This window comes from Lissotriton helveticus, assembly GCF_964261635.1.
Source record: "Lissotriton helveticus chromosome 1_1 unlocalized genomic scaffold, aLisHel1.1 SUPER_1_unloc_11, whole genome shotgun sequence".
Classification (NCBI taxonomy): Eukaryota; Metazoa; Chordata; class Amphibia; order Caudata; family Salamandridae; genus Lissotriton; species Lissotriton helveticus.
This window is the reverse complement of record NW_027611650.1, coordinates 1,873,287-1,890,439: the sequence shown is the minus strand read 5'-3', so window position 1 is coordinate 1,890,439 and position 17,153 is coordinate 1,873,287. Positions and strand designations below refer to the sequence as shown.

The window sequence follows — 17,153 nt, the reverse complement described above, 5'->3', positions numbered from 1 at the left end:
AGAACAAGCACTCACACTCTCAAAAGAGTCTCCCCTTCCCAGCACCACAAACAATAGAAAAGATAAGACAAGAATTTTGGAATATCATTGCCAACCTTAAGCTGGCAGTTGACTTACTACGGCTCAGGAAACTAGGAGACCGCATAGAACTCCAACCCCCTACAAACACGTAGTAACAAGCACACCTAGATGGATCTCTATGCCTTTGCCAAAAAACTATACGCCTTAACAGGACAACAAACCAAATGTTAAAGGTGGACATTGATGACCTTTGCCAATCTTACATACCATACCCTCACCACACAGAAACAACTTATAAAATATACACAATAGCTATAAATACGTCTTTGGAGCAATGAATCATCATAGCTTCTACTATAAACCTCTCAAAAGTAAGACAGATCACATTCAACCCAGGTAATCAAGACAGAAAAAGAGAGCCTAAAAAGACACTGAAAAGCTTACCGCACAACAGCAATCAGCAGCTAAATATGCCAAAGACATAGCCGACCCCATCCTGTCACATAATCTAGACCAGGGGTGTGGAATTTAATAAAATATCTACATTTCCAAGGGGCAGGATGCTCCAGAAATCTACTTGTCCCTTTAGTGCCATGTAGTGTGGCGACAAATTATGGCCGCAAACTCCTTATATAGGAGCTCTGATATAGCCTCTCTGATTATGCCAGGGGCTCATACCATAGTAGTGTTTGAATATTTGCGGTCCGCTTATGTTGCCACGTTTCCGCAGATCTACATACTGGGGCTGAAGGTAGTAGTAAGCCATAGTTCTAGGGTTAGAATGACATTTTGAGCCCGTGCAAACCTACTAACTTACATACTTTAAGGGTTTTCAACAACTCTTCTCTGATCTTTTCCCATACTGAGAAATGTTGGAAATTTACTCATACTGAGAAATGTTGGAAATTTACTCCTTACTATGACAGCCGTAAACCTTCTTCCAGAGTTGGGAAAAAGAGTGGTTGGAGGGAAAGTTAACTTGCAAACACTCAGATGTTCACATGAGCAAGGATGCACATGCATATTTGCTCATGCCAAAATGCAGTTCATAAATATTTTTTAGGAGTACTATTTTTTGTCCTACATCTGTAAATTCTTGAGAATTCACGAAAGCGGTATAGCTGCACTTAATGCAAGGACATATACCCTGGGTGCACTTTTTAGACTTTCTTTATTAATTGGTTCTCTAATTTAGTCTGGCGTTGACCATGACGTATTGCGTTTATTAAAATGTTGTCTCTCTCTCTGTATCGGCTGGCTTTACTGTGAGTGACAGCATTCTGCTTTCACAAGGAGCATATGGACACACAGTAGTTTTGCTCAATGCCAGTAACTACTGTGCAGAATATGCTATTTGAGACCAAAAACACATGTTGCTTTTGCCAATGTTTGTTTAATGGTAAGGGCCTGGCAATTCTCTCACCAATAAGGTTTTACAAAAACCATGCCAAAACAATTCGCACATTGATAAAACTAAAAAGCTGACCACCAATTTCAGACCTACTGGCTTTGCCGATGCTCGTTTATTTTTGTTTCCCATAATCTTACGGAAACTGGTTACACTGATTTTCCATAATGAATAGTATTGGGAAATACTAGTGTGCATCAAGACGTTACGGAATGATGCTGCAGCTGCAAAGAAATGGTATGTGAAATGTTATAGTGGTTTAGCGATTTTTTTAAAGCAATTTTTTTTTGCTTTCATTCATTTATGAACATTTTATTTTGAAAACAGAATCATCAATCTTGCTTTCAATTTTCTGCAAATATTTGCATCAAATAAGAGCATTCTGGGAACATTATACATAGCCTCATATTGCCAAACTTTGAAAACGTGTGTAGATGTTTCTGTAGTGGAACCACGGTCAGTAGTGCAGTCGGAGCTTACAACATTTACTCTCAACCTAATAATAAATGCTTTCAATTAATAAACCATAAATACAAGCTTGAACAGCATTAATATATGGACAAAAATATTACCTTAACTGCAGACCGTACCCTTCCCTGATCTATAATGTGGTACTGCAAACTGGCAGCCAACAGGTTTGTGCTGCAGGGAGTTGGGCCTACTTGTCCCAAGGACAAAACACAAATGAAAACGTGTTGCCCTTGGCCTCAAACAATATGCCCTGGGCGTCGGCCTATAGGAATTCCACATCCCTGCTAGACACAACAATCCTACCAGTGACCCGATTAAATAACGCTTCCACACCACTATTAGATAACTTAGTTCCACCTAACTACAACATCATTAGACTAGACCACACAGTAAAACCAAGTTGGGGGCGTGCGGGTTGCATGCATTCACAGATCAGCCTTACAAATCAAACGATTCCAAATGGAGAAGATATCCTCCTGTGAGTTGAAGTCCTCCGGGGTTAGGGGGATTTATTCCCTGACCAAATTACACATTATCTACCACCCTCCTGGAGACAACCAGGCCCTCATGAGCAATTAACAATCACAGTACAGACCTTAAGTCACCCGAAAACAATCTTTCTAGGTGACTTCAACCTAAATTGAGGACTCACATGTGACTGCACTAAATCTTTTTTCAAAGACCATAATCTGGTGCAATCAGGGGAGAGAAGTTGGCCTACTGCTAGGGCGGTCGACCTTGAATCTGGGGAACTGGGTTCGAGTCTTGGCCATGCAGCTGAACATACTGTGATTCTAGGCAAATCACTTAATCTCCCGGTCCCTAATAAAAATTAAAAATAAAAAAATGGGTCCTCATGTAATGCAACTGGTGCTATGTAAAGCGCTCTGATACCCGATCTGGGTAAAGTTCGCGACATATAAAACTCTGTAAAAAAACAAACAAACATGCACAGGTCGAACACATGGCAAAGGAACATCACTAACCTTTATCTCCACAGCAGAAGCACTATGCATAACGGCATGCGATTGGTCAGATCATCCCAGCATCTCATTCCACATCTCAGCTCCTGAAGCAAAGGCAACGAGATAAGAGGTTAGACCTAGACGGTGGGCCAGGGATACTAGAAATAAGAATAGAGATGATCTGTATGATCTATGCCAAAGAAAACTTCAACCCCAGGGAAGCATTTCCGATGTTCAAAAACTCATGGAACACTACAACAGAACTATGAATGACAAAATGGAGACGGTAGCCCCCACCTCCCCAACAACAAAAAAGGACCAAAAACAAATTAACACAACCGTGGTAGAACGGTCACCAAAATGAAGAAAGAAGCAGACTCCGATTTGCAGAGAGACGATGGAGGCTAGCACCGTCACCATACCTAAAACAGCTCAGAACTCTGAGGAATTCATATAAAATGTATATTTATTTATGTTTATACTTTTGTATTACGCGAACATGACCCTAGTGCAGGGGTCTTCAAACTGTGGTGCGCGACCCCCGGGGGGGGGGGGGTGTGGAGCGACACAAAGGGGGCCGCGCCTTCACAGTCATACTTCTGCCCAGGCCCAAGGGCTTTAGCTCCCCTCCTCCCTCGTCGTATGTCTCAGCCCAGCTGCTGTAGAGCAACTCGAGTTGCTGGGGGCTCGGCTGGGCGGTGTCTGGAGTCATCTCCGGCACACCCAAGTTTTTCACATGTCTTTAAAGACCATTTGCATATTTAACATGACTTTGCAAACTGGTTACAGCTGTCTCTGACACACTGAGCCTCAGACGTGATCTCCCAGTTCCTCTGTCTCTGACACTCTGTACATCAGACTTTATCTCCCAGCCCCTCACTCTTCCCCAGTCTCTGACGCATGGCAACATATGAAAGATTATGGTACAGTAAATTCTGTCAAAAGAATATTTGCAAGATGTGCATGATTTTGGGGATTCAGTTTGTAAGCAAAACACACAGTAAGACTAAGAACGTGTCAACAAATATTTAACCCCTTGACCGTGGTGAAAATGTTGCCGCGGTGCGGGTGATTTATGGCGTGGGCGTGGTTCGGAGAGCCCCCGGCCGTCCTCCGCACACGCCCACCGTGACGTTGGACGGCCGGCGGCCATCCGAAGCACGCAAGTGGTTAAACAGATAAAAAAAATTCCTGTGCCGATCTACGCCCGATCCGTGTTGATGCCTACAGGAAAAACTGACATTAACTAAATGCTGCGCATGAGGAAATCCATGATAAAAAGAACCTTATTTCAAGTTACATATTTATTATTTTCAAAGAAGGTGCTCGAGCAAAAATAAATCATATACCCGGATCACATATTGTGCCTTTTGTAAATATTTTGTCGCATCATGCATTCTTGATATGTCACCGATTTAAATCCTAGAAAGTGTTACCACTGTCTTTTTTCTTTACATTGTAGTACTTGTTAATATCTGGATACCATTTTTGTGTCATGTTGGCCTTGTAGCCCTCCAAAGGCTATTTAAAGTTTGTAGATTTATACAGCGAGGCTTATTACACGCGAGGGTGGCCAGTCGCTGTCTAAGGGCACCGGTACATTAAGTGGTTTGCCCACAATCACAGGATGTTGCGCCAACGCCGAAAATCCCCAGCTCCCGAGTCGGCAGCTCTCTCCGCTGCACCACAACCTCTTCCTGCTGTGAAATACCGTGGTATTTGGATACAAAGAGACGCCATGCAGTGCCCTTCCTGGTCGCCAGCTTCAATCCTGGCGGCCCCACTTGATTGAAATTTAAGATTGCAGTGATACTTGTAAACAAGGGGGATTGAAAGAAGCACTACAAATTATTCACCGTGCCTTATAGCAAACAATTTCTTTTTGTCATGATTTACCCCTTGCTAATATAGACACGTGCTCTAAGCATCAATCGCCTAAATCAATGGAGCTATCCTGCCACAGTCTTGACCCTAGGCCAGGTGCCTTCACCTACCAGGCTATCTTACTGCAATCTGATTGTATACATCACATAAGCGCCAAGTACTATTTTTTAATTTTATTTTTTAAATCTTTTTATTTAAATGAAAACAAATACACACTTAAACAACGACCGGAGTGCATAGGGTAACCGCAGTTGCAATATATCGACACAGACTTCTATACATTACAATATGATTTAAGGAGAATGAAACAGGCCTAAGAGTCCTCCGAGTCCACACTGACTGGGTCTAATTCCGGAGGTTCACAAATGTTGCCTCGGTAAGCATTCCAAGCTCCCCATATCCTGACCCATTTGTGGGGCCGCCCTTCGGAGACATACACAGACTTCTCACGAAACATACACCAGTCAACATCTTCCATCCATTTTCCAACCCTGGGCGCCCGTGTTGCACCCCAGAGCTGTGCGATGTTACGTTTGGCGACTGCACAAGCGAGAGCCACCCAAACCTTACCATGGCTCGGCAGGTCCGTGGGCTCCCACACATTCAACAGACATCTCCTCGCCTCCGAGTCTACCCTCAGCTCCCACACTTCACTCATTTTGGAATGTATTCACTTCCAGAAAGCACGGACCCTCTCACACTCCCACAAAATATGCATGAACGACCCCGGCAACCCACACCCCCGCAGGCAATCAGCTGACCCAGCCAATCCCATACTCTGCAGTCCCAGGCCCGTGATGTAAGATCGATGCAAAATTCTAAGTTGAACCAAACGGAGCCTCATGGGGACTGCCACTTCCTTGGGGGATGCTACCGCCTCCCTCCAGTCCTCATAGTCCAGAACAAGGCCGTCAGCGACCCATTGGTCGCGTAGGCGCACGAAGGGGTCCTCTGAGTGATTGATCAATTTGCAATATGTAAGAGAGATCGCCTTGGTGGGCAGAAGGCAATCAAGAATGCGATCCTCCAGAGGGGATGCCACCGGTAGCACCTCGTCGCCAGAAATAGCTGCATTCAAGGCGTGGCGGATCTGGAGGTAATGGAACCGCTCGGTGTCATTCAATCGATACTTGGCCTGCAACTCCTCGAATGTCAGAACCCTATCTTTGCCCCACATGTCACGAATCTGCGATATTCCGATCAAGCCCCAGCGATCGAAGCCTTTCGATTTCCAAAGCATCCCTAACCTCTCAGAACTCCACAATGGCGTAGACAATGTCAAACGCCCAGCCCATCTAAGAGCACTATTGGCCTCATGCCACACTCTCGTGGAGCACAAAGTGGGCCCCTTCAATGAAAACCGGCCACGCTTCGCGTACAAGACACAGGTGTACTCTCCCCCCGGCACCTGACCACGGTCCATCACATAGCCCGGGTCAGCCGGGGATCCATAAATTACGTGGTTGATAGGAGCCAACTGAGACGCCCAGTAATATCTCCGGATGTTTGGCAAACCGATCCCACAGCGCCAAGTACTATTATTAATTATCCTAACACCTTTCTCTGTTTGCAAACATCTGATATGCACCATACGCACATTTCTTGCAGCTCTCAAGTGTGGTGGGCTTTGCTCCTGCTCAGCACCAATAGAAATTTAAAGTGGCATTACACATGTCCATAGCGGACTCACATTCGTGTCAAACTTTATCACTGAAAGGAAGATTTCTGTCGGCACAATGTGCTCAAGAACCCTTAAGGAATTCCAGATTGGCACTGGCATCACTGTGGACATTCTACTTGTTTAATTTCATGCCACTTGTGCATATTTTCCACGAGTATTCGTTTCCGTAGTTACTTTTCGAGCAACATCTGTCTTAATTCCGCACTGAGTTGCCACTCACCTCCTTGTGTCTGGGTGCATTCACTCTTTGGGTGGCTGTTCGTAACGGGCACATTTGAGATCTCTGTAGTTTAGGCTGAAGGTCGTGCAAGGGCCTTTTCAGTGGGCAATTTAACAATTCATGTGATTTGTTTGGTCCAATACAGAGATACTTAGGTTTATATCAAGTAATGAAATCTATTTACAAAGCGCGATGTTACCCCCAGTGAAAAGATGTCCAGGCGTAAAGCTAATTAAAATTCGGCGGCCTCATCACAGCTGTTCAAATTAACAATGTTTTAAGGAACTCTCTAAAAGAAAGATAATCTATTATCAGTCTCACGGTCAAGGTCTGCCTGTTCCTTACATTTGTATTTTACAATTAGAACTGTTGTGTGAGAATGCATTTAATGAAAAGGAATATAAAGTAGGGCTGCCAAAAGAAAAATGCCTGCCTGTTTTGTTTAAAGAGCCTGCAAAGACCTCCTCGACACTAAATAGACTTTTAAATACAAAAGTATGTATGTATTCGTTATGTGACTTTTCTGTCTTTTTTCTCTTTGTCAGTCATGGATCATTGAGGCAGCCCTAGAACACACTTAAAAGTGCTTTCTATTTATATTTGCTGTTCGAAGTATGCACAGATAAGTGCTGAAAATACAGCTTTAGGTGACTGCTTATTTTTGTTCCGACTGGGCCATCAAAATAATCTGCTGGTAACCCTAACCATAGGACTGTAAGTTTGTTGTAGGATCAGCACATTATTTATTTCCTCCACCCTCGATCCCCGATTAATGCCGCAATAGTTTAACTTAGATCTTAAACCCTACGCCGCCGTCAATAACATGCTGAGCTATTTCAAGTGTCTGGAAATGCACCCTGCATTCAGACAACTCGCTCCTCATTCTCTCCCTTCACTTTCACGCTCACCCTGCACTCACACTGATCACCATGCACTCACACCAATCACCCTGCACTCACAGTAATCACCCTGAGGAAAATTGAATTTTGCCTTGTCATGTGTGCCTACGTGTTCCACATCCTATGTAATATGTGCATGATCGATATGCATATATACCCCTATGATCGATTAAAGACGCAATTCTAGTTGTGTCCAACTTTAGTATGCCAGTTTCCAGTCCCCGTGAAAGCAACGAGTATTAGGCCTATGTTGCCAACGTTTTACATTATGCACGTTTATTCATTGAATTGTCCCCGTTTCCAGGCCTCAAAAAGGGCTCGGACACCAGATTCAAGCTCCAGTCTCCTGAAACCATTCCGAGGAGCGATGCAGCCCCCACCTGCATCCCTGACCCTTCGCTTACTTCCTGCCGCGCAGCTCAGTGCCCGGCCTGGCTCTGCCTGCCAAGAATATGTTATGCCTCTAGTTATCAGTTCAGCTCTCCGTCTTCACATTCCTAAGCTAACGAACCGCATAAACATCTTCAATTATAGTCTAGTCTTTCTGTCTCCATGCAAGTGAATTACTGTATTAATATTCATAGAAGATTCATAGCACACGCAATACATGTAGAATATATGCCTACACCAGCCTTAGTGTCCAGTAGCCTTTGCTCTGATAACTTTTAGATTCTGTCAACATGTACTCTAAACACAAGATACCAGATATGCTATAGGTACATGTCGTCCTGACATCGCAGACTTTAGTCTCCTCTTCTAGCACAGAAGTCAGAGCCCCCAGCTCTCCCAGTTACACGTCATGGCCCGTTTGCGCGCACCACTAGGTTAAAGGTTCCAGCTGCCCAGGTAGCCCCCTCCATGTATCCACCCATTTTATGACACTTCTGTGACGTTCTCATCACATGTCTTCATGCACGCCCTGTGCACGCCTTCTTTTCACGCCCATGTGTTCTTATCTTACGCTTGTCACTTGTTACGCCTACTGTATGCAATGTAATTCTAATGTTTTACTATATATACCTTGTACTGTTAATGAGACGTTGCAGCTGCCACTCGTGCCATTCTATTTCAGGCTGTTCAGATCCTGTCCCTTCCCTTGTGCCTGATTAAAGCCTGTTAGACTCAGATTCCCCGGATCCTGCCTCTTATTTATTGAGCTATCTGTTTTATTAATGTATTCAAAAATAGTACCGGTAATTAATTATTTATTTACCACAACCCTGCACTCACAGCGATTACAATGCACTCACACTGATCACCATGCACTCACACCACTCACCCTGCACTCACAGTAGTCACAATGCACTCACACTGATCACCATGTACTCACACCACTCACCCTGCACTCACAGTAATCACAATGCACTCACACCAATCACAATGCACTCACACCAATCACCATGCACTCACAGCGATCACCATGCACTCACAGCGATCACCATGCACTCACAGCGATCACCATGCACTCACAGCGATCACCATGCACTCACAGCGATCACCATGCACTCACACCATTCACCCGCTCACCCTGCACTCACAGTAATCACCATGCACTCACACTGATCACCATGCACTCACACTGATCACCATGCACTCACACTGATCACCATGCACTCACACCATTCACCTGGTCACCCTGCACTCCCAGTGATTACTCTGCACTCACAATGCACTTGCGCTGTTCACCCTATACCTCACTCTGCAGTCACACAGGCACACTACTCATCCTGCACTCATGTGACACTTCACTCCCCTTTCACCCACACAGTGTGCAGAGGGTTAATGTGCCTGCTACAAAGAACGTGTACCATGCAGATCACAGAACTGAGTGCGAGTAAACTATGAGTAGAGCTATAAAAAAATGAAATGTTTGTCAGAAAGGTGCTATAGAGAGATGAGGTGCATTGTTCTTTAGTGGCAGTGAAGCAATTCATGGAGAAGGAGGAAACTGGGGTGGGGCACCAAAAAAGACTGTTGCACCGTGTGAGACCAGTGTTAGGACCAGCCCTGGCTGGGAGTGTTAGTCCCCTCCAAATTTCTGGTCTAGTGACTTCTTTGCTTCTGGCTATTATTATTATTATTTACATTTGTAGTGCGCTACTGTTACCAAAAGATGTCCTGGAGCTAATAACCATCTGCTGCCTGTAGGCAAATGAGAAACACACAGAAGGAGAACCAGCCAAATGGGGTCACCCACAGAGCATAGAGAAAGGTTTTTATATCTTGCTAAAGGACAATAGATTCTTGGTGGAGCAAAGCAAAGGAGGGTGCAAGTTCCATAACTGCGCAGCCTGCACCAAAACAGAGAGACAGACAACTCATGCCTTCTTGAATATGGAACAATAAGCAGAGTGGCACAGGCCGAGAGGAGCATACGGGTCCGACCCGTATGCTTGGTGAGGAGAGATGAGAGAGGACAGCAAGGGAGTGAGAGAATTCGATTGAAGAGGTCAGGGATGAGGAGAAATGTGAATTGCCAAATAGAAGTGTGGACACGCAAGAATTGAGTGTGAGCCAAAGGTGAGGGCTTCTGTTAAAACAAAGGGGAGATGTGAAAGTTGAATGGGGGGACTGGAGAGGTCTAAGATACAAATAAACAAATATTTTAATGGAGAGACGAGGTGAATGAGAAGTGCTGAGGGGCACGGGAGGTGATAGGAACAGAGAGGCCATGAAATAAATGCGAGAGACTGTTAGAGATGAGGACAGTGAAAAGACAGAATGGCAAGAGGTGATTAAAGGTGAAGTGAGAGGTTGAATGGGGAGAGTTCAGAAGTTGTAAAAAGGGGTGAAAGAAAATGGCCTGCATAGTGAGAGAGGATCCAGGGTTAGGAGAGGAGAGAGGGATGGAAGGGAGGGGTCGAGAGGAAAGCTACATGGGTAAACTGCTTAACTCTGCACAAAACCGCCGGGTTTTTAAGGGACCCCTGCTTCTCCTGGCCAGGGCCAGGTGAGCTTCTAATGTGGCAGCACGTATTCCTGCAGAGTGGAAAGCCCTTCTCAAAGGTTGACTTGAAATCTTTACGATGTTAATTGCTGTATTTTGGTTATAAACTGGTACTGATGGGGTGAAATCTTTCCTCAGTGTTACTGTGTGTAAAGAATTTCAACATAATGAAGCAATGCTATCCCAAAATACGTGGCATAACATCACTTACATTTTCTTCCCACACAATTTAGTCAAGCCTGTCGCATAATTTGGTCCTCACTGCCTCATAATTCTAGTAGCCCTGCCTACAGGTTTAAAATTTTTTGTCAGGAGGGGGTCCTTAATCCTCAAAATGTTGATAGGGGGGTCTCGGCATCCAAACGTTTGAAGACCTCTGCCGTAGTGAGTATCAGAAAGCTTTACATGACGAGAGGTAGGGTGTCTGTTGGACTGGTAAAACAGACATGAGTGAATGACAAACACAGCAATGAAGATAAATAGAGTAAAAAGCTCGATCTCAATAATAGTTAGCAATAAGATGGTCAAGCATCATAAAGAGTAGTTAGTATGGTTACATTTTAGTAAGCATGAATATATTGTCTTAGGGTAAAAACCTAGTCAGCAGAAAAGATTATGCTTCTTTTTTGAAGGAGGTGGTAGAAGAGATTAGACAAACGTCCGGCGGTAGAGAATTCCATATCTTAGGTGCGAAAAAGGAAAACACGCTGGCGCCCATTTTCTTTTTATGGTTTCATTTGGGTTTCAGAAGCAGGGTGTGCGCGCTTCACAATAGTCTGCAGTCCCCTCATGGTTTAGCTTTTGGGCCTGATATCGGGAGGTATTGATGTGTGACACTTTAGGAGTCATGCATGCAATTATTTGTTGAGATCTTGCTTCGTACAGTCGCCAGTTCAGGGATTTTAGGGCTGGGGAGATGTGTGTATTTCTTTGTGTTCTGGAGACAAGTCTGGCTGCCGTGTTGAGGGAGACTCTTGGAGAGTCCAATTTGTATCGAGGTAAGCCACATAGAGTGGCACTACCATAATCCAGTCTGGGCAAAACAAGAGCTTAGACCGCTTAGACCGTATGATGTGAGGAGAGCAAGTGAGGGCTGCAAGAGGTTTCAACCAAAGATCGATCTAGGGGAATTTTATTCGGCGGTGAGATGAGAAAGAATTCCGTTTTGGCAATAGTGAGTTGGTTTTCTGTGAGCCAGAGATGTGTATTTTGCAAGGTGGAATTGAGGAATGTAATGTCCTCTGGGAAGATGATTTTGAGATTCAGCTGAGTGTCATCAGTGTAGATATTATAGGTGATGGTAGCAGATTTTAAGTAGTTTGCCAGTAGTTCCAGGAAAAGATTGAAGAGAATGGGTGAGAGAGCAGATCCCTGGGGAAAGCCAAGAGTGATCGCATGGGGCTTAGACAGAGATAAATTAATTCTGACTACCTGAGATCTGTTTTAGAGGAATGGGGAAAACCAATACAATACGACCCCTAATAAGCCCATCCTTTGTTCCAATAGCCTATCGTGATTAACTGTGTCAAAGGCGGCTATAAAGTCGAGCAGTATCATGAGGGATGTTTCATTTAGATCCAGTGTTAATATGTCTTCCACAAAATGAGTAAGTGCAGGTTCAGTGCTGTGACCTTTACGGAAAACTGAATGGTGTTTGTCAAGGAGTTAAAAGTTGTCTACGTGGTTGCAGAGTTGAATCTAGACACATTTTTCTAAGAGCTTTGCAAGAGTAGGGATGTTGGAGATTGGCTGAAAGTTATTAGGATCAGAGCAGTCTGCGTTGTTTTTTTAAAGTGGGGGTGTCCTGCTTTTAGGCAATCAGGTATAATGCCTTGATGTAGCGAGGCATTTACGATCTTAGACCATAGGGGAGAATGAAGGCTGTGATCTCTTTTGAACATAGATGGAGGTAGAGGGCCAGTGAAGTGACTAGATGGGTTATATGATGAAAGGATTTTGTAAATGTCACTTTCGTTGATTGAGGAGAAGGTGTGGCAAGGGGCCTTGTTTTTGGAAGGGTACCTGGATGGATCACTACCTTCAGTATACTAGGTGGTGAGTGAAAAACTGAGTGATGAAGCCGGTAGTAGTTCATTCACTAGTTGTAGCTCATTCTCTATCTTTGTGGTTTTTTCCATGAAAAAGGCAGCCAGTTCTTCACAGTTTGGGAGGGTGCTGGTTCTGGTGTGACTGTTGCTTGACTATTTCTGGCTTGGTCAAGCTGTGCTCTAAAAAATTAGCTTTCACTTGCCTTATTCTTCTGTTGTATGTGTTCCTCGTTGATCTTAAGCATTTTAGAAGTTCTAAGGATGGAGAGGATCTCCAGGCTCTTTCTGCAAATCTTAGATTACGTCTTTCCGTGTTCAAGTTGTAGGTGAAATACAAAAACTGAATAGTCAAAGAAATCCTCAGCACACCATCATAGGTGTATCAACAATTTGTTAAGTGCACGATGTAAGCACAAATTATACACAAGCTATTTCAATTTTTTTTTTTTTATTCTTTTGGTCTTGCTTCAGACAGCCAACACTTATTTCATTGCTTACAAAGGAAAATCGTCCCGCGACTTTCTCAAAGCTATGTCCTTTTTGGTAAAGACCTTTCTTTTGTGGTGATCTATCCAACCCACAAAGGGATTCAGTATCTTGAGCGATGTCAATAAGGCAGTCCATGGATCTGAGGGATCCTATTTTGTCCCCAAATCTTGAGCTTGGAAGTCAGATGGTCTCGTCCCAAACTTCGCTCTCAGTGTAACTCGAGGACGATTTCCCTAAACAGCAGGGGCTGCAGACTGTGCAGTTGCATATTCTTGCCCCTGCTGGAGTCAAGGAACAGTTGTGGTTGGACCCCTGTGGCCCCCTGGACTGTGGGCGGAGAGGTGGGGCCTTGATTGCTGCCTAGCAAGGCCAAGGGGGAAATCTCCTGGGGTGCTAGAGACCGAACTTCTCTTTGAGGGTGCTATGCGGCACATGGGATGCTGCACAACATCACAGGCAATTTACAACACATTTGACACAAAGGGTTTGCTGCTGAGCTACACATGGCCTGGTCCTACTGCTGCAGGCCATTTAGGTCAGTCGGGGGGTAGGGGGTTGTCAGACAGAGCTGCCTCCTCTTTCTTGTTTCTTTCTCCTCCCCCACCACACTCCAGAGAGGATAATATAGTGACTACAGTGCCCAGATTGACGAAGACGCAGAAGCCTTTGGTGGCTGATGAACTGAGGTGGTTGACGCAACCCGGTTCTAGCGCACGGGGGCACCTGGTGTGCACACGATGGACAAGGACAATATGGGCTGCTTTGCTAGGGCCAACACAATCACACAGTATACTACCCCTTGACACCCCCGCAAAGAATAACAAGACAAACCGGCACTGGTAATGAGGGGGAAGATGGCGCAACTTGCAAACCATCATGGCGGCTATCCAGGAAGCTCCTGGAATGTCAAATTGAGACTGTGTCTATTGATGTGAACATATTGAGAGCCGATTTACCTAAAGTAGCAGGTAAAGTATCCACGGCGGAGGAGATATAGTGGACTTAAAAGGAGAGGTGGCAGCATTCAAGCAGCACGTGGCCCAGACGTCCAGTCACAAGGGCCCTTGAGTGCCAGGCCAAAGTTGCGGAGAGGCGCGCAAGGCACAGGAACATAAGAGTCCTAGGGTTCCCTGAACAAATTGAGGAGGACAGGAAAAATTAATTCCTGGAGCGGTGGATACACACCCAGTTGCGTCCGTGGGGCTTATCTGAACTCTTTGCAGCGGACAGGGAACACAGAGCCTGCAACCTTATTGGGGACCCCCGCTGGACTACACTTCCCTTGATGGGCATTTTGTAGGTATAGTGATGGGCGGGCTAGGTCGTGAGGCTGGTTAATTTGGGAAGTTCAGTGGCCCCTGTTGGGCTGCGAGGGAAGCAGCGCACATCCTGGAACAAGCATGGGGAGGGCATTGACGATAGCGCTGTTGCACGTTACTGGTCCTTGGGGGGTGGAGGGAGCATGGCACAGTTTGGTTTGTTTTTTAGTAGTTGTTATATGCAGCACATGTGGAATGTGGATGGAGTGCACAGCTGGTGACTGGAACAACACCAAGATAGATATCGCTATGACAATGGAGGTTAAGTTCCTTAGTTAAGATGTAAGTGGATTGGGTACAAAAGGTAACAGAGTACTCACGTTTCTTAAGCGACACCACGTCTGAGTGTCCTGCTTGCAAGAAACCCACCTGGATGACGTGGGAGCCAATAGGTTGACAAAAAAAAATATGAAGAGGCCAGATATTTCACTCATCCTATTTTACTAATGCCAGGGGTGTATTGATATGGGTGGCTTTTGGGACGCCGTTTATCTGCAGTACATGAAAGCCGACGTGAACAGCCGATATGTCCTACTCAGGGTGATACTTGACAGACGGGATATCACTATCCTAAATATCTAGGCAGCTGCAACGAGTCCTCAGGGCAGAGGAGATGGCATTAGCGGGAGCACGTGCTGCAGATCTGAACAAACCAGCTGCTGCTGCTGCTGCGCTGGAGTGGGTCGTACGTACACACATCAGTGACATATGGGAAGGTTGCAGCTGCGCGGTGTGTGTGCGGGCAGGGACTCGGGAGAACACGCGATAGCCCTGCTGTGGTGGTCAGACCGCCCCAAGTAACAGATGCGCCGACGTCCCATGCCGCATTGGGAGCTCGCACACGCCTGAGAATCCTTTGAGCGCTGAAGGGTGAGTGCAGTCAGTTTTTAATCAGTGACTCCCCCCTGACTGAGGTTCCACACAGGGGAGGAGACAGCCGTGCCCGGGAATGGGCTGCGAGATTTAAGCACTCTCAAAGACCGTGCTCTAGCAGCGATAACAACTGAGATGCGCACAGAGGGAGGTTCTGCACCGGGCTACAGAGGAATCCCCACTTGACTCTACATCGAGCTACAGAGAAATTCCCACCTGGCTCCCCACCTGCATCTGAAGCTGTACATTACGGAGGTCCACAATCACTGCTCGGGAGGGTGGAATTGTCTGAGTGTGTTGTCTGGGGACCATCATGCACCTCCTGACGCAGGCATACCACTGCTCTGAATTCTTGGTGTGCCTCCACTCATTGAACATGGATAGCGCCAAGTTTGATCTAGGGCGGCCGAGCACCACAGAGCCTGGCCCACTACACACTGGCTGACTGGGGGCCTATTGTTCTTCACAGCTGCAGAGGAGAAGTTGCAGGACCGGTGGTGCGGAGTTCGTTGCTTCTGGTACTACCCATGCCACTCACACGGTGATAGTACCTTGGTCCCACGAGACGCGACACACCGGCACGGCCACCGACAGGCGCACAATGGGGAAACCGGATAAATCTCAGCCAAAAATACATTTTGATCAAGCCAAAAAAACAACAGATTCAGGCACAGCAGAACAATCCTCCACTCAAGCGCCTATGGGGGACGCGTACCCTGCTGTGTCAGTGGCTTTTTAGTCAATGTTCACGAAGATCCAAGCCACGCTGACTAATATAGATGGGAAGATCGATACCTTGACCTATAGAGTGGATCGTATGTCGAAACGGCTCGCGGAGAGGATAGATATGGCGGAAAGACGGATATCGGATTCAGAAGACGCACAACGCCAAATGGAAACAAAACAAGAAAAGGCCGAGAAAGCACTGGCTGCTATCATGGCGAAATCAGAAGATTTATAGGTGAGATCCCGCCATAACAACTTACGCGTCATGGGTGAAGCGGAAACAACAAACACTGGAAACATGGAGCGCTACTTTGAAAATTTACTAGTGACCCTTTTTGGCAAAGACACGTTCTCGGATGTCTTCATCATTGAAAGAGCACACAGATCACTTGCCCCGCCGTCTCTGCCGGGGGGCCAGACCGCGTCCGATCATTGCAAAACTTTTGAACTATAGAGATCGGGATGCAGCGCTTCGAAAAGCCAGGGAGCTGGAAACCTTAACACATGATGGATGAACATTTCCATATACCCGGATTTCATGCAAAAAGTCCAAGAGGTGCAGAAAATGTTTTTAGCAGTCAAGAAATCACAGAGGGACCAGAATATTCAATACGCGATGCTCTACCCAGCACGGCTTCGGATCACTGATGGGGAAAAAAAACAAGATCTAAAATGACCCTAAGGACATCCTTACATTTTTGCAGCTGAAGGGCGCTCCAGTACAGCGTAGAAAATCAACGAGGGGCACGTAGTAGGAGCAAGGACACACTTCAGATGTTGAATGATTGACAAACCCCCCTCGACCCTTGGACAGTACTGGGATATTGCAGCTTGTCTTCAGCCGATGACGAGCTGCATGGACACAGATAAGTAAACGTCACGAACACACGTCATGACGTATGGTTCCTGAAATGTAACCTGGCTTTTTAATCAATAACTGCGTTTCTTTCCGTACCTACTGCTTGTTGCTATTTCTCAGCCCGGGAAACCCTTTCGGGTAGCTGTCGCGCTTTATAAGCCCAATAAATAAATAAATAACTGTACATGCGCATGATTTAGAGCTTTTCTTGGTGCTGTGGTCTGCATTTTTGATAAGTGGTTTCTTCACAGAGGTCAGAGGGCTGCGAGGTTGAACTTAGATGATTAAGCGACCCCCCATGTGACTATGTCACAGGGGTTTCCGGCGGGGGGCTCACGCCTCC

The 17,153-nt window shown here is 45.7% G+C and overlaps 1 pseudogene; it reads right to left on the bottom strand.

The window, feature by feature from the left end:
• Positions 1-17,153, bottom strand: part of LOC144805481 (uncharacterized) — a 34,429-nt pseudogene that overhangs the window by 6,426 nt on the left and 10,850 nt on the right.